This window comes from Myodes glareolus, chromosome 3, assembly GCF_982192425.1.
Source record: "Myodes glareolus chromosome 3, mMyoGla1.1, whole genome shotgun sequence".
Lineage (NCBI taxonomy): Eukaryota > Metazoa > Chordata > Mammalia > Rodentia > Cricetidae > Myodes > Myodes glareolus.
This window is the reverse complement of record NC_142028.1, coordinates 70,048,700-70,071,223: the sequence shown is the minus strand read 5'-3', so window position 1 is coordinate 70,071,223 and position 22,524 is coordinate 70,048,700. Positions and strand designations below refer to the sequence as shown.

The window sequence follows — 22,524 nt, the reverse complement described above, 5'->3', positions numbered from 1 at the left end:
CCCAGGTCAGGTCATCTTGCCCGTTAATCCTGCTAGAGACGCACTGTTAAATTCAAAGGTTTCTGCAAATAAATCTGGGGGGAGTTCTAACATTCTGAACAAATTTCTTCCCTGCAGGACTTCTCAAAGCCTTTACTGAGTTTACATGTGCCGGTCTCTGAGTGCCACGTCTCACAGACATGGAACCCCTTTTTGTGGAGCACCTCAAGAAACTAAGAGTCACAGAAGTCATTTTTAGCACAGTGTTTCTGCAGATTAAAAGACATCTAATCCCCGGTCTAGGTAGCTGCAAGTGTTTTCTTTTCCTAACTGGGCCTCTTGCCCAGCCTGCTTCTTCCATGTAGGTGAGCTCTGCCTGTGAACACACATCCCTCTAACTCTGGTTGCGAAGAGTTCAAAATAACCTCTACCTCCTCTTCCCAGGACCCCTGTGTGCCAGCTGACAGCAATCAAAACGCTGTCTTTGACACAATCACAGAGCGTTCTCCTTGAAAGTCTTCCCAGCCAAACATGACTGAGCCTCAGTGTCTTATTCTGCTCTCAAGCCCTGCCACTAGAACCCGCAAATGACCCCTTATGCTCAATGTTGTAGACAGTAGAGTCCCTCGTATACTCAGATAGGGGGGACATCGTGGACAATCCGATGTCTATGCACTGGCCGGTATGTTAGTGACGGTCAGGCTTTTTCATGATGTGACCCAATGTATAAGTGTGTGCTATCAATCCCATAGCTCATATTCCTGAGCTCATCCCATAAGATTCACTTATTGTGAGCTCCTGGCTGGGCAACTCCCGAGTCCGAGCTGGTGGTCCATGTCCACATGGATGGAGAGTTGGTTCTACCAGCCCTCCTTGCTCTGACTGATGCATCGCTTCATCCATGCCTTCCTTTGTGCCATCCTGCAAGCCTGTGCTCCAGCTCCCAGCAGCTCTAACCCACTCCTATTCCTCCCTGAACAGGCTGGAGAGAAAGACTGCAGCCAGACATTGGTGGCTCACGCCTTTAATCCCAGGACTTGGGAGACAGAGGCAGGCGGATCTCTATGAGTTTGAGGTCAGCCTGGTCTACAGAGTGAGTTCCACAGAGTGAGTGTAGAATCAAGGCTACACAGAGAAACGCTGTCTCAAAAAAAAGAAAGAAAGAAAGAAAGAAAGAAAGGAAGAAAGGAAGGAAGGAAGGAAGGAAGGAAGAAAGAAAGAAAGAAAGGAGAAAGAAAAACTGAAAAAGAGAGAAAGACTTGATGCTTCTTCCAGACTTGGCAGAATACTTAGAGATGTCTGCCAGAACCTGCAAAGGGGCAGGAGGTGGCATACATGCCTGTTATTGACATCCTGGATTAGAGCTCCATCCCATATCCTCCAGTTTAAAATCCTGTAACTGGAAACCCCCCTCCTGCGTGTGACAATGTCCAGACAGCCCATCCCTCCATCGGAACCATTCTCCCAAGTCCCTAACAGCCTCCTGTTGGTCTGGTTCCGTGTTCTTTCCCCACCTCCCCGCCTTTGCGTTATCACACATGGCTGACTTCAAGAAATGGACTCTGGGACTCTGGCACCTTGCATCCCCTCACTTTCTACCATCTTGTCACCAGGGCCCTCACCTGTTCCCACCCACGCCTTCCTTCCCCAGCTCTAGAGCACAGCTTTGTCCTTGGAGAGAGAGCCGTGGGCGGCAGCCACACTGCCTACGAGCCATCGCCACCGCATGCCCTGGTGCCTCCTCTCTCCTCCACTGAATACTCTCTTGACTTGGCCACCCACACACAATCCTCCAGGCCTTGCATCTCCTGTCTTTATCCACGCGCACTGAGCCACCGTGTGCTCAGCCCTCCTAGTTAATACTTTCCGTTCTTCCCAAATGAAAAGAGTTTATCATTTGTCCGGGTTGAAAACCATGATTCATCCTCACGATAAAGCTCAACTCAAACCAACGCTCAAAAGTACGAAAAAGAAAGTAAAAAATCCCATCACCCAGATATAACTCCTAGCATTCTGGCGAACAGGCTTGCAGACATATCTCTATGCATATATACACATGGAGCGCCATGTATATAATTTTATAGCTAAGGAGTTGTATTATACATACTGTTCTCGCTGACACCTGCTTTTCCCGCTCAACAATATGTCATAGACATCTTTCTATGTCAATAAATAGAGCTTTACAAAACTATCCTAATTACTCCATAGTACTCCACTGTATGTGTGCATCATCTCTGTGCTCCGGGGTCTCTACTGATAATCACGTGGGATGTTGTCAAGATTTTCCTTTCATCAACAACGTCGGGATAAACACCCTCATACGCATCTCTTTGCTCATTTTAGTACATGTGAGCTCCTGACACTAAACACTGCTGAGCAAGACTGCTGCAGTGAAGGAGCCGGCAGTTCTAACCACGCTGCCCTTTAGAAAGCCTATCACTCATGTCCAGTCCATAGCCTGTGAGCCACACACAGCCCAGGAGAACTACAAATAAGGCCCAGGCAAAAATTATAAACTTCTTTTTAAACACCATGAGTTTTGTTTTGCTTTTTATAACTTTTTTTAAAGAACTGGATTGCACCAGTCACAAGCATGAACTTCATAGATGACAACATTGTGTTGCAAGGTCAAAAGGTCAGCCTCCCCTGGTCCTATACCACTGCCTGTGACAGACATCAAACTCTGGCACTTGTCTGCCCACACTGTTGCCAGCCTGGGTCTTGTCAGCCTTTGGAAATGAGCACAAGGCACTGAACAGTGGCTCGCATTGGCACTGCTGAGATCACGAGTGAACATAGAGGGTCATGCGTCTTTTCATTTACCACTGGCTATTTTCTTTCTGAACTGCCTGTCCGTGTCCTTTGCCCATGTTGCCAATGAAATATTTCCTCTTTTTCTTAATCATTTGTGGGTGCTCTTTGCACATTAAAGATAAAATTAAAATTTTCTATTGTCTGTCCTTTCTGTCCTTTCCTCTTTATTAACTTAATTTTTTAAAAAGATTCATTTTTGCTTTCACCTGCATGTTTGTCTGTATAAGGGTGCCAGATTCCTTGAAACCGGAGTTACAGACAGTTGTGAGCTGTCATGTAGGTGCTGGGAACTGAATCCAGCTCCTCTGGAAGAGCAGCCAACGCTCTTAACTGTGATGCCATCTCTCCAGCCCCCCCCCAATTAATTTTGTGTGTGTGTGTGTGTGTGTGTGTGTGTGTGTGTGTGTGTGTGTGTGTGAGAGAGAGAGAGAGAGAGAGAGAGAGAGAATGAATCGACCACGTGTTTGGGTGCCTGCAGGGGTCAGAAGAGGATGTTAGATCCCCAGAGCACAATTGCAGGTAGCTATGGAAGCTGAACTCCCGTCCTCTAAAAGCACAGCGAGAACTCTTAACCACTGAGCATTCTCCCCAACTTCCCTTCGCCTGGAGGCTGGCTTCAAACTCGTTCTGCAGCTGACAGTGACCTTGAAACTTTGTTGTTGTTATTATTTTAACAATATCTTACTATACAGCCCAGGCTAGGCTGAAACTGACAGAGATCCTCCTGTCTCTGCCTTACAAGCGCTAGGTGAACACTACCATACAAAACCCTTAATTTTTTGTTTGTTTGATGTATTTAAGTTCTTAATTCTCATATAGTCAAGTTTATTAGCCTTTTTACATTTATTTATGTGCATGCACGCACATGTATAGGTCAGAGGAACTGAACTTGGGACATCAGGCTTGGCCTTTGTCCTGCTGTACCATCTTTACCAGAACAAATCTATTATTTTTTTATGACTTCTGGGTATCATGGTATGCTTAGAAGGATGAAAAAAATATTTATTCACTTATATCCCCATGGTCTCCACAGCCTGACTACAGTAGGCTGAGAACCGTGGTTATGTTATAATGACCAGGCCTATCTTTCCTGCTCAATGAAATTTATAAAATCATCCATATAGTCCCAACTCAGTTGAAATACCACTTTATCATGTCAAAATAAATTCCCTTAAATATTTGGATCCAGTTCTGAACTTTCCATTCTGTCCATTCCATGGGACTTTTAATGAGTACCCTTTATAAAGCACACTAATATATGACAAATACTCATATTTTTATCTTCAGAATTTTCTGACTCTTCTCATTTTTTTAATCTCTTCCAGATTAGCTTTAAGATTATTTTATCAAATTCAAAACCAACTTTTTCTAGAGCTCTGATTATCTTATATCCTTGGTTGTGAGTCTAGCCTTTAACAGCTGAGCCATCTCTCCAGTCCAGGGCTCTTGGTTATCTTAATTTCATTCATTCATGGGGGAATGTGGTGCCACTGTGGTCTCAAAGCTCCGCAAGGCAGCTAGGAATGAGCTGTACCCACTGGCCTCTATTCCATTCTCAGATTTCCTGGTTTTCTTCATGGGATACCCAAGTTCTGGTGAGGTGCATCTCTAGGTATTCTGTGATTGGGGTTCTTTCACAGTGTGGAAGAGCATTTTCATTTAGTTTATAAATGTAAAACCTATGGGGCATGGTGGCATACTCCTTTAATCTCAGCACTCAAGAGGTAGAGCCAGGTAGATCTCTTCAAGTTTGAGGTAGGTTTCAGGTTAGGACAGACATGATTGTTCTGCTTTGTTTTGTTTTAAAAAGATGAAGAAGAAGGAAAAAGAAGGAGGAGGAGAAGCAGAAGCAGCAGCAACTGGGGGAGGAGGAAAAGAAGGAAAGGACAAGAAGAAAGAGGAGGGAGGAAGGAAGGGAAAGGGAAAAGAAAAACAGCCTAGATTTTGCTTTTCTGTTGTTGCTGTTTTGGTACTTTGAGATAGGGTCTTTCTACATAGCCCTGGTTGTCCTAGAACTCATTATATAGGCCAGACTGGCCTCAAGTCCACAGAGATCCTCTTGCCTCTGCCTCCTGAGTGCTAGGATTAAAGACCTGTGCCACCATACCTGGGCCTATGGGGACATTTTACTAAACTTTTTTTCTTCCAGTTGTTTTTCAGGAAATTATCTTGGACTTTCCAGACAATAATCTCGCCCCGCCTCTAAGATCATTTGTTCACCTGCCCAGCATCTACACTTTCTATTCAATATTTGTGTCTGGTTACAATATAAATAGATGGATGGACAGATAGACAGATAGACAGATAGACAGATAGACAGACAGACAGACAGACAGACAGACAGACAGACAGACAGATAGACAGATAGACAGATAGACAGATAGATAGATAGATAGATAGATAGGTAGTTGATAGATAGACAGACAGACAGACAGATAGATAGATAGATAGATGATAGATAGGTAGGCAGATGATAGATAGACAGACATAGATAGATGGGTAGGTAGATGAATAGATGATGAAGACGGATGGATGGATAGATAATAAATGAATGGATGGATGGAAATATGGGTAAAGAGACAAATAGATGATGAAGGGGGGGAGAGAGAGAGAGAGAGAGAGAGAAAGAACGAATAAACTTTGGGTGACTGTCCAGGCAGCGAGATGTCTCTATCATTTCCAGAGTTTTGGAGGTTGTTAACTTAGGTAATGCTATATTCTTCTGAGGTGTTTGATGGAATTGAAGGATAGTTATAATTATAGTTTTCCTTAGTTATGATAAAAGATAAAGTAGATATAAATATTGTAACTGCAATTCTTGCTTAATATCTGTTTTGTTATATGTGACTTTACTATGCTAAAGTTAAAACCTTCCTTTTTATTTGAACAGAAAAGGGGAAATTGTGTGGGAAGTCCTTCTGTATATATGTTGCTTTTATTGGTTAATGCATAAAGAAGGTACTTTGGCCTATGATAGGACAGAATAGAGCTAGATGGAAAAACTAAACTGAATGCTGGGAGAAAGTAGAAGGAATCAGTGGGATGCTATGTAGCCACCGCAGGAGACAGATGTGCCGGAACCTTGCCAGTAAACATGAGCCTCGTGGTAAAATATAAAATAATGGAAATGATAAATAGATGGTGATGAAAGATAGACAGTAGGTAGTTAGATAGCCGAGAGAGAGAAAGAGAGGGAGAGGGAGAGGAAGAGGAGGAGGGAGGGATGGGAGGGACAAACAGATGACAGACAAGAGCTACCCTGATATGGTTTCTGACTATTGAACATCTATCTTGGGTTTTGTTGGCCCAATGTCCTTTGTTCCCCCTCAACCCTTGTCACCGCTACCTTAGTCTAAATTCCACTAAAGTGTCACCTGTATTATCAGAAACACAATAACTAAGGCAGAGTCTAAAGTTGGGTGGCCTGAGTTCAAGACCTCATTCTGTCATTTACTAATCCTATGATCTAGTCAAGTCACACAAGATCTTTAAACTCAAACTAAGTGGGGACAGGGCAGGCCCAGGCTCTTTTAAGGATGAACTGAGGCTGCACACATAGATTTATTGGTAATGGGCTCTGCACAGATCAGTAAATGATATTTTTAAGTCTCCCCTCCTCATTCCACTTTCCAATCTAACCTAATGGATACCAATTTAAGCTGATCTTCCCCAAGCCTGTGCCCTCAGTCTGCTTCCCTTCCCTGCCCGGCACTACAGGTACTCCCCATTGCTTGGAGAATCACCAGAAGTGGGGTCCTTCTTAACCCTGCCCTGAGGCCTCTCTCTAATCAACCGCAGTCTTGTCCTCAGCATCCGCGGTCACCCCCGTCACAGCGCAAACTCTACCGTCCTTTAACTCTCGCTGATCGCTACTTTATACCATGGGGGCTCCTGCTTCCCCTATTCAGACCCCTCCAGTAGCCCATGTCTGATTTATGTGGCAAAAGAGACAAGATAACTAAATCAAAACTACTAAAACACATTTACTAACTCACTTACTAAAGGCTCTGGATAGAACGGGCTCTCAGGCACAGTTTGATCAGGGACGAGAGTACTTTTCTGTGCTTTTTCTAGATTTTTCCTCCGTGACTTGGCTAGACCCTCTGGTCACTGTGTCTGTTAACAGTTGTCTGCCAGAAACAAAAGCCTGGTATTTCTCTTTGAAACCGAGACAGAGTAAGCGGCCGTTTCCTCAGATTCTGACAAACACCCCTGCTTTCTGTCTAATGAGGCCACCCATTCCCCGTAACCAAGGGCCAGACTGCGCCTGTGATCTGGTTGAGAGACAACAAAGGGAGGACTTTTCTTGGTTATCCAGGGCAGAGGGGGAGACATCCCTGAGTCCTACAGGCTGTTCCTCTGGATCCCAGCCTCTCTAGACTCCCTCCCTCTTCTTGCTGGGAGTTAAGATTCCTTTAGCCCCAGACCTCTGACAACTCTGTGTCCTTATCTCTCTACTCTCGCTCACCACTGCCAAGGATAATTTATTTTCGCAGCCATTTGTCCCATCTCCCCAACCACAGAACCCAATGAGGTCTGTACGCTAATTCACACGAGCTGGTCCTTTGGGCCTTCCCGCACAATTCTGTGAGACTCAGAGACGCTCCATGAGTTGCCCTACATCACACAGAGAGAAGTGCGCTCCCCGCCCTTCCCCCCCCCCGCACCTCCTTCCTTTTCCCAGTTCACCTCAATTTCTAGAGTGTCTAGTCTTCCAGCAAAAAGTACAGAGAAAGTTTTCTTGCCAGACAGCAGTTTTGAAGATTTGTGTGACAAGGCCAGGTAAGATTCAAATGACTCTGGCTGATTTAATCTGCTTGGGGCTGGAGTGGTAAATCAGGGCAGCCCAGGCTGCCGAAGCCGCCCCAGAAAAGCACCAGGCGCTTATCAGGCAATCTGCAGGTGAGGCCCTACATGTAGGCTCTCTGGCCGGGCCAGCTGGGGAGTTCCCCTCCGCGGCCTGTCGTCAACACATTTAGAGGGTCCCAAGGCCCTCCCTGCTGTGACCTACATGTTCTGTCAAAAGTCTTTCCTGTCAGGCTGCAGCCGCCCCCCCCCCCCAAGACCAGAGGCGGGTCCCCAGTCAGAGGAAGGAAGGCCAGCCCGGGCCAAGCTTTCACTGAAACTGTGCCTTGATACCAGGCACTAACACCCCCATGACCTCATTCCATCTCCATAACAACTTAATGAGGGAGGCTGGCCAGCCATCCCCAGCATGCGGGTGACTTAACTGAGGAGCAGAGCTATTAAAATGCCTTGTCCAGGGTCATTACACATCTAGGAAGAGGAGGCAGGGATGCATACCTGGACTCTCAAGACTCCAAGTTCTTGGTGCTTCGGTCCCACCCCACCAGGAAGGACGATCTCATGGTCTGAGACCTGAGACGGCTAGTGGCAGGAAGCGGAGGGGAGGTTGTTGCTCTGCAAAAAAAATGTAGCAGTAGGTTTCCCTCACAAAAGAGACATCAAAGGAGAAGACATCAAAGTTGTACTTATTAAATACCAACTGTATGCAATGTATTCTGGGTTTGTGGGGGCCGTGTGCAAAGTATCCAACACCTATCCTCTGACACACTGTAAGTAAATGGTCAACATTTATCACAAGCCTCTACAAATTTACCAATCAATTCTTCGGGAGAGAAAAAAAATAAAAAAGAGCTCTGACTTGAAGCAGCTGCCATTTCCTGGGGTGTAAATACTGCAGTGCCGGTCAAGGCAAGCTGCCAAGAGGGGTGTTCTAGAAAAGTAGGTGGGAAGCCCGCAATCGGTTCTACAAGCTACAATACCCCTCACCAACAAACTGCATCCTGTGATGGGGACACAAAATGTCATACCAGCCAAACCCATCTCTTCACCGTATTCTTACAGGGACACCTTCCCAACTCAGGTCGCCTGAGACACAGATGGGGCCTTAGCCACAGCCCCTGATGTCATCTCTAGAGGATGGGCTCCTCAAAATTCAAAATGCTCCAGGTCAGAAGACAGAAGAATCTGCCGGGCAGTAGGGGCGCACGCCTTTAATCCTGGCACTCGGGAGGCAGAGGCAGGTGGATCTCTGTGAGCTCAAGGTCTAGCCTGATCTACTGAGCGAGTTCCAGGACAGCCAGGTCTACACAGAGAAACTGTGTCTCGAAAAACAAAAAAAGAAAAGACAGAAGAATCCACTGACTGTCCCTCTAGGTGGAAAATGGCACAGAGGAGAGGAGCATCCAGCCACATCTGGCCCACAGTGAAAACTCCTGCCGAGTAGGCACATGAGTGAGACACACGTGTGTTCCACTCAACGTTACCAAATCAAAGCCGAGCCCTGATCTCCCTAATGCACTCTCCTTCCTCCTGTGTCTTCCTCCCTTCACACCTTGTCTATAGTCAACCAGCGTGCCCATTTACTCCACAGCCTGGACCTCACAAGCAGGAGCTCTGGTTCACTGTCCCCACCCCAGATCAAACAGGTACCATCTGTTACTGATATCACTGGTCTCTGCAACTCTCCCACGGGCCTGCCAGCCCATCACCAACCAGGCTGCCACGGTGGGTATGTCACTGCCACAGTCAGTGAGTGCCCGTGACCCAGAGGAGGGAATCAGTTTCCTGCGCTCTGGACTCTTCCTCCACCCCATGCCGGCCTTTACTCCAGGAAATCTGCTTTGGCTATCAAACCAAACCCATGCACCCACACCCACACAGACATGCCCGTCCCCAAAACACCCCTGCCTGTCAGAGCGCAGCAGCCAGGACTCGGCACGCTCACAGGCTTCCTTCAGGCTCAGCAGGCACGATGCTCGCTCCTCAGGGACAGTCGCTGTCTCCTCTTCTTTCCTCCTCCCCTTCTCTTCATTCTTCCATTCTCTAGCACCAAACACAACTGCTCTGGATCACAATGTGTAGCCAAAACACCACGGCAGACAAGGTCTGACCTACGGAAGCTCATACCCCAGTCCTGGGTAACCTCTGGGTATCTGTTGCACCTCAACTTTCTCAGTCTGTGTAATGGGCCCTTCCCACCCTTGGCTCTTGGGAACTAAATGAGCAGACGCACACTGCAAGGCTAGCATTCAGTTGGCTCCTAATAAAGGTGATCCCCCCTTCCCATTGCTCTTCACAGTGACCCCCCCCCAAAGAGCTTTGGGGAAGCAGGCTGGGGTGGGGGGCAACTCATGCATTCTCTCTCACTGCCCTTCCTCAAGAGGCAAGGAGAGGCCTGTGTGCATTTCCAAACCCTTTCCCCACCCCCAGCAATCTGCTTTAACCTTCTTATCACAAATGCCTTGTTTATTTCAATATCATCCGTTTTACTTTTCCGTTCGTGAAAAAAAAAAGGGGGGAAGGGGAGAGAGAAAGAAAAAGAAAAAAATCACAAAAACAGATTTAAGAGGAAAAAGAAGGCTTTAATGAGTAAAACTGTCTGCAGCCCTGTTTCTTTCTCAGGAAAAAGTGGCTGTGATCCTGGCAGAGACAGGGAAGCTCAACAGCTTCCCTACAGGGCAGCTGCCAGGAAAAGTGCATTTTGGAGTGGAGCAGAGCCTCCAAATTCAACAGCATGTCTCCCCGCCAGGCGCTTCCTGTGCCCAATTCAGCTTGGCAGGTGACGGCAGCTCTAGCAGAGACACAGCCCCAGCGGGAGCAAGGCTCAGCTCCCGGCTGCCACCCTGCTCCAACAGAGCAAAGAGCAGAGCCGGGCCTGGCCAACGCTGACCACACATGAGGGCTAGAACAGAAGGAGACACCCCTGGCCAGCGCCACAGGGACCAGGCCTCTCTGTGGGCATTACCCTTCCCCTGGAGGCTTCCCTCCATTCATAGCTGGATGGGTATAAAGATCAGACCAAGGCATACTGCTCATACCAAAACTTAGAAACTGAATCTTTCCCCCCCTCTTAGTTTTGGGGGGTGGGAGGAAGAGAAGACTCAGGGTTAAGTGTACTTGCCACTCTTGCAGAAGAGCAGGATTCAGGTCCCAGCACTCAAATCCAGAGGCTCATGACCACCTGTAACTCCAGCTCCAGGGAATCCTACACCCTCTTCTGGCCTCTATACACACTGCATGCTTGTGCACGCCACACACACACACACACACACACACACACACACACACACACACAAATAAATAAATAAAATACTGAAAATGCTTTATAAAAGATGTCATTTGGGGCCTGCTCTGGATGGAATGTCAGAGTCAGACTCAAAAAAGGAGAAGCAAGACTGGAGCTGCTGCTCTATTGGTACAGTGTTTGCCTAGCATGCATGAAACCCTGGGTTCAAACCTCAGCACTGCATAAACCAGGTCTGGTGGTACATGCCTATGATCCCAGCACTCAGATGGACCAGGAGTTCAAGGTCATCTTTAGCTAAGCAATAAGATGAAGCCAGTCTGGGCTATGTGACACCTATGTCGGTGGGGGGGGGGGAGAAAAATGGCACCTGACCTTCAAATAGGGACACTAGAAACCACGGCAAAGCACAGAAACTGAGGGTGAACGGTGGTCCGCTCCTTTCACCTAAACATCAGACCTCTACCTAAGGTGACCCAGTAGCAGGCTGCAGGGACCTCCTGTAGATGGGCCCTTCTACCACATGGGCATCCCACACGCTGTGATTAAAACTAACCCACCCCTGTGCCCTCAGAGAAGCCCGTGTTGTCCCCACAGGTCATGAGAGGCCTTATTCAAAATCTTCAGAGGCCACACGACAGGACATAAAGGTCAGACAAGGCTAGGTTTGAATTCTAGGTCATTGAGTTTCCCAGCAACTTCATTTCTCCTCTGGGAGCCCATTCCGTGATACAGATTGCCACATCTGGGACACAAGCTTGTGGGGACCAGGTAAGACCATGTGTGGCCTATAGCACACACCTGGGGCGAGGCCTCCTTTATGGCTTTTGCTGGCTCATGGGCTTCACCTACCAGTCCTCTAGAACAACCTAAAGTGTGTGTCCCATCTTGGTGAAGCCACATTGGTTCCAGGAAGCACAGTCTTCTCTCTCAAGTGTCAGAGACCTCCTCGGGCATACCAGACCCTGACACCACCTCAACCTTCTCAAAGCTTGGCTCTTTTTTGTTGTTGCTGCTGCTGCTGTTGTTTTTCTCGTCAGGGTTTCTCTGTGTAGCCCTGGCTGTCCTGAAACTCGCTCTGTAGACCAGGCTGGCCTCAAACTCACAGAGATCCACCTGCCTCTGCCTCCTGAGTGCTGGGATTAAAGGTATGTGCCACCACCGCCCTACGGTTCTTTGTGTCTTAATCAATTTTTAAACATTTATTTCGTACGTATGTATGTGTACACGTATATGAAGGTACACTATGTGGAGGTCAAAGGACAGCTGACTTTCTGTCCACCATGTGGGTTCTAAGGATTGAACTCAAGTCAGCAAACTCAGCAGCGAGTGCCTTTACCCGCTGAGCTATCATCTCCACACATCTTTTACATCTTTTCTGGTTGGATTCCCATCAGGACCGTTTCCCCTTCCTAGCCCTGGGTAGGCTCTTTAGTTTGGTTTTGTGTTTGTTTCTGTTGTTGTGTTTTGGGGGACAGGGTCTCATTATGAAACCTTGATTGACCTGGAGCTCACTACATAGACCAGGTTGGCCTGGAACTTAGAGCCATCCTCCTGTTTCTGCACCTTGCATGCTGTGATTACAGGTATGCACCACCACGCCCATTAAATTCTGCTGTTTTGGTGTTGCTTTGTTTATGTTGTTTTGTTTGTTTGTTTAGTAAAAATTACAGTTGGGATGAGAGCTGGATCCTTCCACAGATAAGAGGAGAAGAGGGAGGTGGTGGTGGCGCATGTTTTTAATCCCAGCACTCGGGAGGCAGAGGCAGGCGGGTCTCTGTAAATTCAAGGCCAGCCTGGTCTACAGAGTGAGTTCCAGGACAGGCTCCAAAGCTAAGAGAGAAGCCCTGAATCGAAAATCAAAAAAAAAAAAAAAAAAAAAAGGAAAAGAAATGCTTCTACAACTTCTACTTCTGAGGAACCCGAGGTACAGAGAGGTGACAAAACCTCCCCAAGGTCACACAGCAGGTCAATGTAGCAGCTCAGTCAGACTCTGGCCACCACACACTCACCACAGGTAGGTTTGAAGCGGGAGCTGACGTCTCAGCCTGCTGCATTGTCTACGTTCTGGTACAACCCTTCACAGGAGGGCCACTCCTCATGCCGCCCCCTAGCAGCCCTGTGACAGCCACTCTCGGCTAGCAAGGGACTGTGCTGTGGCACCAAATCCACCTCTCCACGAAGACAGGGTGGTGACCCTTAATCCTGGTCCTGCAGTCTTTGCACTGGCGTCCCAGGTTCCTGCGATGACTAATCTCGGTGGTCAACTTGACCATATCTCGAATCAGCTAAAACGGCTGGAGAGATGGCTCAGTGGTTAAAATCACTAACTGTTCTTCCAGAGGACCCTGGTTCAATTCCCAGCACCCACATGGCAGCTCACAGCTGTCTGTAACTCCAGTTCCAGGGGGTCTGGCATCCTCATACATACATGTAGACAAAACACCAATGCACATAAAATGAAAATAGAATCCGCTAAAACCCAAGCAACTGAACATGCCTGTGAGCAATTTTCTTCACTGGATCATTTGGGGTAAGAAGTCCCACCCCCAAATGTGTGCCACAACTTCTGGGGGCAACGCACATAAAAGAGCACGGAAGGAGGGAGCTTTCACCATTGCCTGCTTTGCCCTCACTCTCAATGGCAAGTTCATCTATCCTGCTGCTGAAGCATCCCTTTGTTGAGCCTCCTTCGACCTGATCCCAGTATAAACTCTTGCAGCTCTCTGGGATTTCCAGCACCGGACTGGGATTCCAGGGTTTGGGAATGAACAACTACCATATGCTTGGCCTTTCCCTCAGGAAACAACTATTGATGGACCACAACCATAAGCCACTCTAATAATTCCATATATATATGTGTGTGTGTGTGTGTGTGTGTGTGTGTGTATGTGTGTGTGTGTATGTGTGTGTGATATTTATTAATTTAATATTATTTATAAATTACATATATAATTACACACATATACATATATATACATACATATATATGTATATATATATAATTAGTTCCTCTAAAGAACCCTGACTAACCCAGTTCCTAATGCTAGGCCGTTGACTCCCCCACTAGCCAGGCACAGGGCCATCTGGACCCTCCCTCCCAGTCATTTGTCAAGTTCAGGTGCCTGCTGCCCCCTACGACAGCACCGACAGCCAGCTTTCACCCTCCTGATCGTGTGCCCATCCTGGGAGGTCAAACCAGGCTGCGGCTTGTAGACCTTCTAGACGCTTAGGGCACAGACCTGCCAATTAAGAAGAGAAATACTTCTGGGGCCAGCCCTGAAACTCAGGTCTACAGCCACCATGGGGACAGTCAGTGGAGGGAAAGCTTCCTTTAGAGTCAAGAGAAAACCACCTGTGAGGCTGCGTACCACATCCAGGCAGAAGGCCCAGGGCCTGAAGCCTCCATCAGAACCCTGCCCCAAGGGAATAGAGCACTGGAGCCAGCCCAGCCTGCTTCCCATCAGTCACCCACGCTATCAAAACTGCAGCCATTGGCAACCATGCCCACAGAACACTTACACTCAACTCCATGAGTGCATTCAGCCCCCTTTGACGCACAGTAGCCCACCTGTTTATCCGGTGAGCATGGGTGAAGAACCCACTACCTCGCAGCACTATGCTAAGGATGGGGAGTCGTCAGTGGAAAGACCACACTCACCATCTGGGCACAATAACATGCACTTGGGAGGCTGTGTATTCAAGGCTGGACTGGGCCACCTTGCAAAATCCAGTTTTAAAAAAAAAAAACTTAAACGACTGAGTCATTTGGCATATTGTGATGGTTAGCTTTACTAGTCAATTTGACACAATCTAAGACAACCTGGGAAGAAAGTGTCAGGGAGGGACTGTCTTTGTCAGGTTGGCCTACAGGCACATGGGGGCTGGGATTTGGAGGGGATGGGGAGCAGACTGTCTTAAGTTAACTGAAGTGGGGAGACCCAGTCCTCTGTGGGCGGCACCTAGGCAGTGGTCCTGAACTGCCTAAGAATGGGGAAAATGGTGCTGAGCACAAGCAAGGAAGCAAGAGAACGTACACATTCATTCCTCTGTGCTCTTGGCTGTAGGTGTGATGCCACCATCTGTGTGAAGTCCCTGCACTGACTTCCCCATGGTTAAGGGCTGTAACCCGGAACTGGGAGCGAAGATAAACCCTTTCCCCCTTAAGATGCTCTTCTTTGGCCAGGGTGTTTTTATCCCATCAACAGAAATAAAACTAGAACAGAAAGTAATGCAGGGATTTAAAAAAAAAAAAAAAAAAAAAAAAGGAAACCTTATTCTAACTATAAGAATCGGCAAGTCGGCAGCGGGGCAGGGGACGATTTCAAGTGGTATGGTCAAGTCAGCAAGAAGAGTGCCACTTGAGAGACTGCTTGGGGGGGTGATAACGTCATTCAATCACTTGTCTACAGCACTAAGCATCTAGGATGTTACTCTCTATCAGAGACAGTTTTCATAGTGGGGACACACTCATGAACAAACCCGCTAGAGCTCCTACCCTCATGGAGTTTCCATTCTGGTATCTGTCTGGGAGAGAAACCATAAGCAAATAGACCTATGGGTACCCATTGTGATCAGACACAAGCCAGGCACGGAGAATGTAAAAACAGCATTAAGAAGGTAGCTGAACCTGCTTTCTCTTGCTATGATTTGGCATCACAAGCAAGGCCATTTATGAAGAAACGAAGTTTGCTTAACTCATGGTCTTGGGAATCTGACAGCCGCCAAGTATAGTAGTGTAACACCTTTGATCCCATGGGAGGAATAGGCAGGGTCACCTCTGTGAGTTAAAGGCCAGCCTGGTCTACATAGCAAGTCCCAGGTACAGCCAGGGCTACACAGAGAGCCCTTGTCTCAAAACAAGAACAAGGTCTGGCACCCATATCTGGTGAAGTTCTTGCTTGTGGGAACCTTGCGGAATTCTTAGGTAGCTAAGAGCCTCTCTTCCTCTTCCTATAAGGATCCTAACCCCAGGCTCAAGGCCAAGCACTTATGGCCTCATTAAACCTTAGCCTCCCAGAGGTCCCACTCCAAATGCCAGGCAAACTTAGCTTCTACCTTTATAAGTGTCACAGTAAGGGACAAATTTTAAAACGAAGCCAGGTGTCGTGACACTCACATGTGATCCCAACACTTGAGAGGCTGAAACAGGAAGATGGTGCATCCAAGTTAGCCTGAGTCTCCCTTCAGAAAGCTGGAAAAAAACATGTTCCGCATAAATTTAACTGGGGATGCTCAAGTGACAGTCGGGGTGAGGACGCCACATAATCAACTTTAAGCATGGATGGTCTCTGGTCTCAGCTCACAGGTCCTTCCACAGAATGGGGACACGCACAGATCACCCACCAGCATCATGGCTGCACACACAGGCCCATGGAGCATACTCTGCTGTGAAAGGTACACATACACTCATACACACATACATAATACATACATACACACATACAAATAGATAAATTAAAAATTAACTTTAAAAAAGAAAGAGATGTTCCGGGCAGTGGTGGAGCATACCTTTAACTCCAGCACTCAGGATGCAGAGGAACTCAGATCTCTGAATTCAAGGCCATCCTGATCTACAGTAGTGAATTCCAAGACAGCCAGGGCTACACTGAGAAAGACTGTCTCAAATAAAAAATAAGAAAGAAAGAAAGAAAGAAAGAAAGGAAGGAAGGAAGGAAGGAAGGAAGGAAGGAAGGAAGGAAGGAAGAAGGAGGGAAGGAAGGCAGGCAGGCAGGCAGGCAGGCAGGCAGGCAGGAAGGAAGGAAGAAGAGAGAATGAAATGCAGGATCTGCAAGGTAGCTCAGTGGGTGAAAGTCCTTGTCAACAAGCCTGACAACCTGAGTTCAATCCCTGGGATTAACACAGGGAAAGAAGGGAACCAACGTTCACAAGTTATCTTCTGACTTCCACTTGCACACTGCAACACAGGTGCACCCACCACATACACACACACACACACACACACACACACATAATAAAAAGAAGCTCATGCATTTCCACACAAGAACACAGATTTAAGCAAGAGGCTAATCCCTAGGCCTTCAGGCAGCAAGGCAGGTGAGGCCTAAAGGGTCTCTGACAACTGCAGTGTCCCTTGTCCCCCTCCCCTCCCACTCATCACAAATTAACTGCCCTTCTTCCTTAACCTGTGGCCATGAGCCGTGTCTGCATATACGTACGTCACGTGTAAAACTGGCTTGCATGTGGTTTGGAAATGAGTGGGCACATTTGCAAATAAGTATTCACGCACAAGCCAGCATGAATGGGAGTCTGCAACCTCTGCGTGCAATCATGTGTGTGTGTACATGAGTGCATGTGTCTGATATGAGTATGTGTGTTTGTGTGTAAGCATGTATATATATGTTCATATAAGTGTGTATAATATATGTATGTGCTGTGTGTATAAGTGTGTGATATGTGAATGTGTGTATAAATGTGTGTACAATGTGTGTGTGTGTGTGTGTGTGTGTGTGTGTGTGTGTGTGTGTGTGTGTGTGTAGGCTCCCAGCAAGTCAGAAAATTTATCATCTAAATCTTGCTTCCCAGGGAATGAGAGGAAGTGAAGCCAAGTTCAGGTTTAAATCACACCCCCACAGGCAGGGAGAGGTTCCCTGGCCTTGCATGATTACCTGCCTGTGCATAGCAGAATGGCAGACCGGGCTGGCAAGCAGGAGGCAGCGAGCCCATCAGCAGGGAGTCATTTGTTGTCTCCAGGCCCCTGGGACCCACCGTGACTGCTCCAGGAGTGGGAGACCCAAGTGCAATGACAGCTACAACAAGCACGTGCCCAACCCAGGTGCTAGGGAGCTGGGGGCAGGGCACTGGCCTCTAGCTCAGAAAAGCAAACAGACAAGGCCAGAGAGAAGCCCCAGGCTCCGAAGAAACGGGAAGAAGGGCTAGGGAACAGGATAAAGAGAGCGGGTCCAGGCTGAAGGATGCACAGATGCCAGGGCAGGCTGGCCCAACCTCTTCTCTGTGCAGGGAGTTGTGACTCCAGAACCCCAGGCAGCCAAGCCCTGGGCAGCTTTAATCCTCTTCCTCCCAAGGATAGTCATCTCTCCTCTTCTCCTTCCTCCCCTCCCCTCCTCTGTCCCAACTGCTCCCTGTCCTAACCCTAGCTCTCAGTTCTGAGGACTCTGTTGCCTCTCGGGTGACTGTCTGACTTCATCTCTTTGTCTATCCACCTTACACTCTTTTCACAGGTCTCTGCTTCCCTGATCTCAACATTTCCCTCTACAGAGCCTCTTGCCGCCTGGGACCTAGCTTACACCACACCCCAAGCCTCCCAGTGCATTTCACCCCACTGGAGCCTCTCACCCACCTTCCTTTGGGGCAGGCTAGGAGCAAGAGAGCTGAGATTCCCCAGCACACCGAAGGCAGATCTCTGTGAGTTGGAGGCCAGCCTGCTCTACACAGCAAGCTCTAAGCTAGACAGGCTACCTAGTGAGATCTTGTCTCAAAAATATAAATATTCATTAATTAATTAAAATTCCAGTTCACAGATGAGGAAACTGAGCTCCCAAAACTTCCCTGAGGTTATGCGGCTGACAATGAAATAGAAACCCAGGTTTTGTCATATTTAGTGGCATGTACCTTTAACCGCAATACCCCAGAGGTAGAGGCTAGCCTGGTCTACTTACTGAGATCCAGGTCAGCCAAGGGCTACATAGTCAAAGCCTGTCTCAAACAAACAAATAAACAAACAAACAAACAAAAAGTACCCAGGCCTTTCCCTCAACAACCAGGACTTTGTAACTTCGTACTTAGCAAAAACACAAGCGGCTCACAATACTGCAAACCCAAAGTAAAGAGAAACAAGAGAACCCAGGTCCCGACCATCTACCCTGCCTCAGATGACTAAAACAGCTTCCAATTAACTAAAGAACCCAGAAAACAGAAGGGCAGAGACAGCAAGCAGTCTGTCCTTCCAGGGACACCCACTTCTCCCCTCAAGTTGGAGCTTTCCCACCTTGTACCACTGGGTCTTGCTTGTCTTCAGACAGAGACTGACTGTGTGGCTGGCCACACCCCTCCACCCCCAGCCTGCCAGAGTCACAAGCATGTCCCACTTCCTGACTCGTGCAAGTGCCCTCCAGGCCGACGTCAGCCCATCCGCACTCTGGCGGCTGAGATCTTACTGATCTCTGATACAGGCCCAACTCCAACAAACGCAGTGACTTCTCTTCTCTCCAGGACCCTGATCCCTAAGGGACCTTAGACACCAGCTGCGAGGAGCCCTAGCTCGCCTCAAGAGAATCGCTGTGTTTTCAAGAACACTAGCAAGAAGCCTCCGGTGTCCGGGCAGCCGGGCAGTGACCACTATAACACTGGGCTCAGAGGCCCATCTGCACAGGGTCCCATGGTCTCCTACAGTCTCCACGGGTGCCTCCAGCCCCCACCTGAGAGGCGTAGGCACCAACGACCCGCCAGGGCCTGCCCATTTTCCTTTCTTTTCATTGCCAGCTCCGTGCACGGTTATAGACCCAGGGTCTCCACAGAGTAATTTACTGGCAGAATCTCTCCCAGAATCCAGCTTGAAACCAAGCTGTAAAAACAGCTTCGAGTGTAAATAATTCATGCAGACAATATGACTTTTTTATGTAAATTCGGTGCATTAACCCTCTATTATAATGATGGACGACAGATAGGGGCGACGTTGCCTTGGTAAGAGCTAATGGATGGCCGCCATAAATTCACTGCACATTTTATTGTGTTGCTGGAAATTGTGCCTTCAGGCAATGCTGTTTACTTTTATGTAAAACTCTAGGTTCCCTAAATATTACAAATATTTTACACCCAGCTCCTCAGCATTCGGGCTTTGCCCACAAATCAAGCTTTCTCCATGTGAGCTGTAATTAAAGGTTTGTTTTTTTGTGTTTTTTTTCCTGGGACAATTATCTCCAACTATAAAGAGAAATATTTTTCCCCTTTAGATGTTCCGTCATTGACTTATTAACAAATCCTTTCAAGGAGGAGGTAAGCGAGTGGCTGTGGTACTTGGCAGGAGGTGGGTCCGCAGGCAAAGGGGCGCTGTGGGCACGAGAGTTCGGCAGCTGGCTTTTATGTCTGGCCGCCACTCCACTTTACTTACACATATGATATTCTGGGCCTTTCGCCCCCTCTCCCTTTCTATAATTCATGGCCACTTTAACAGGGTAATTCCTCTAGCCACCTATCCAAGGGACTGGCCCCTGGCACGCCCCCTGACCGCACTCATCAGAGGGCTTACACTGGACCTTCAGGCCTTGCTCCTGAGAGGCCGAGAAATGAAGTCACTGCAGCCGGATGTCCACACGCGAACCTTCCCGCTCCCATGCCTGCCTTCACAGATTGCCCAGAACTCCTTGGAAGAAAACTTGGGGGTTTTCTACGTCAATTCCCTTTCAACCCAAAGTGCTGGAAATGTCCACCGGGCTCAGTTCTGCTCGGGCAGAGGTGGAGAGTATAGCATGGTGTCTGTTCCAAGTCTGTGGAGAGAAAGGCCGGGACCTCAGAAGCTTCCTAATGAAGGGAGGCAACAGCTGGAGTAGCAGGTCCTCTTTAAAAATAATCCTCACACTTGTTTATTGTTGTCATTAATATTAATGGACATGCCATTAATATTCATATAGCTGCATTAATATCATCCAGGAGCACCTGGGATCTCTAAGCACTCCTAATGGCATGTGGATTCAGCCTCCTGAGTCCCCCAACCCCCTGCCTAGCCACCCCACAGGGACAATGCCTGCTGGCCTACACAGGTTCCAATTCCCCCCTTTTCCACCCACCTCCATCAGCTCTGATTGGCCCCTGCCCTTGGTAACCCACGGCCACTTGGGACTCATCTCTGAGACCCAGGGGCTCTCCTTTGAGGACGGGACCCTGTGCAGGCTGAGGGCTTCTGGCATCCCCTCCCTCCCTAAAGGATGGAGGAAGTTTTCTGACAAAGGTGGTTCCAGAAAGATGGTTTCCTCTCCACACCACCCTTCCCCCTCCTGAGAGCTCAATTTCCTGCAGAGTCCAAAACGGGAAAAAAAAAAAAAAGAGAGAGAGAGAGAGAGAGAGACACGTTGGCTAAAAACAAAGATGAAATATCATTTTTCACTGATTAGATTGGCAAAGATAATTAGGCTAGTGATGACCTGGGCTGAGCGGCTCACTTCCTGCGTGCGACTGCTGTGTTAAGCCTGCTCTGTGCTAGCTAGCTGAAGGAACCTTCCCAGGTAGCCTGGAAGCTTACCCTTTATGGAACTGCAAATTCTCCACACCTTCCCCAAGTGCAATTTACAATCTGTGACAAAATCCAAGTTCTGCTTACCCTTTGACCCAACTATTCCAGTTTTAGGAATTCCCCGTATGTTTGTCATGGAAACACTGCACACACTCTGCTTTCTGTCCACATAGCTGCCGTCTTTCTCCATTTCCCAATGCCAGGAATCAAACCCAGAACCTCATTCACACAGGCTAGATGAACCCTCAACCCATCGAGCTATACCCTTAGCCGCCTCCACATCCTTCCCCTGCTGAGAAGTCTTCCCAGACTCCAAGACAAGTGACCTTTCTAGTTTCGTTCTCTCCTTGCTTCCTAACTACGGGCTTTTCCTTGGGACCACGGATGGAGTGTTAATTGGATAAATATTCGTGTGACTGCTTAATACATATGTTCACTGGAAGGAAAAAAAAAAGCGCTGTATTCCCTGTGCTCTCTCACCACATCACCATAAATTCCCTAAGAGCAAGGACTGACCAAGGCTGTTCTGTATGGCATTCGTACTCCAGCCCTCGGTATTGGGCTCGTATTGGGTTCGCACTTGAATAACATCTGTAGTATATGAAGAAATGAACTATGCGAAGACAGAAGCCCGTAAATGTTCACTGCAGGGATGTTTATAAGCAAAACAATTGGAAATACTTCTCTTTCTATAGGCTGGGGACTTCGGAATGGGGGGAAGAAACGTGAAGCAGATCCACAGACCAGGCGATCCGGGCATATAACGCAGACATGAAGTCTGCAAGGTGGATCCATAGGAACTGACACGAAGGATGTCCAGGACACATTGCTGAGTGGGGGGGGGGGGGGGCAGGTGACAGAAGAGCATATGTCATCTGATCTCGCGCTGAGTAGAAGTGCATACGCAGAATCTATTTGTGTATATTTATGCACAGAGAGAAGGCTGGAGGGACGTTCACCAAAATGTTATGTGGTTATCTCTGGCTGGTGGAATCTGAGGTGGTTTTTACATTTTTTCTCTTTGAACTTTTCCATATTGTCTGATTTTTTTTTCTTTTTGCAATGAGCATATGTATCCTTTTTCCCCCTTTAACAAAATGATAAAGTTGCTTTCAAAAGAATTATAGGTGCATTGGGAAGGATGGGAAACGCTTTGTGAGGGACCCAAAGGCAAGGACACCGGAAAAATTAGGCTGACGGGGGCTGGGGAGACCTAGTAGCTTGTCTCCTTTTCTGGACTAGCTGGGTACCCTCCCAGGCTACAGCAGAAGGACTCTTCGGGACCAGATGCCTGCCCCTGTCCCTCCTCCAGAGGCCACGGCTGTCCAGAGTGGAGTTTCAAGATAGGGTTTTCCACATTTGAGTTTTCTGACATGCTTTATCGCCTCGGAGCTGTTTTTGCAAAATTCATAGCAATTTTCGAAGGCTCCAAGCTTCCTGGGACCAATTCCATTTTGAACAATAGCAGAGC

The 22,524-nt window shown here is 47.9% G+C and overlaps 1 long non-coding RNA gene across 7 annotated transcripts in view; it reads right to left on the bottom strand.

The window, feature by feature from the left end:
- The window catches only part of LOC125400423 (uncharacterized), a 128,849-nt gene that overhangs the window by 66,977 nt on the left and 39,348 nt on the right, over positions 1-22,524 (bottom strand). For 3 of the 7 annotated variants that reach the window (XR_015737495.1, XR_015737500.1, XR_015737494.1), the window contains exon 2: positions 8,098-8,214. The exons of the other annotated variants lie outside the window; for them this stretch is intronic. This is a non-coding gene — a long non-coding RNA (uncharacterized LOC125400423). The remainder of the gene's footprint in view (positions 1-8,097; positions 8,215-22,524) is intronic. 7 annotated transcript variants of the gene reach the window in all.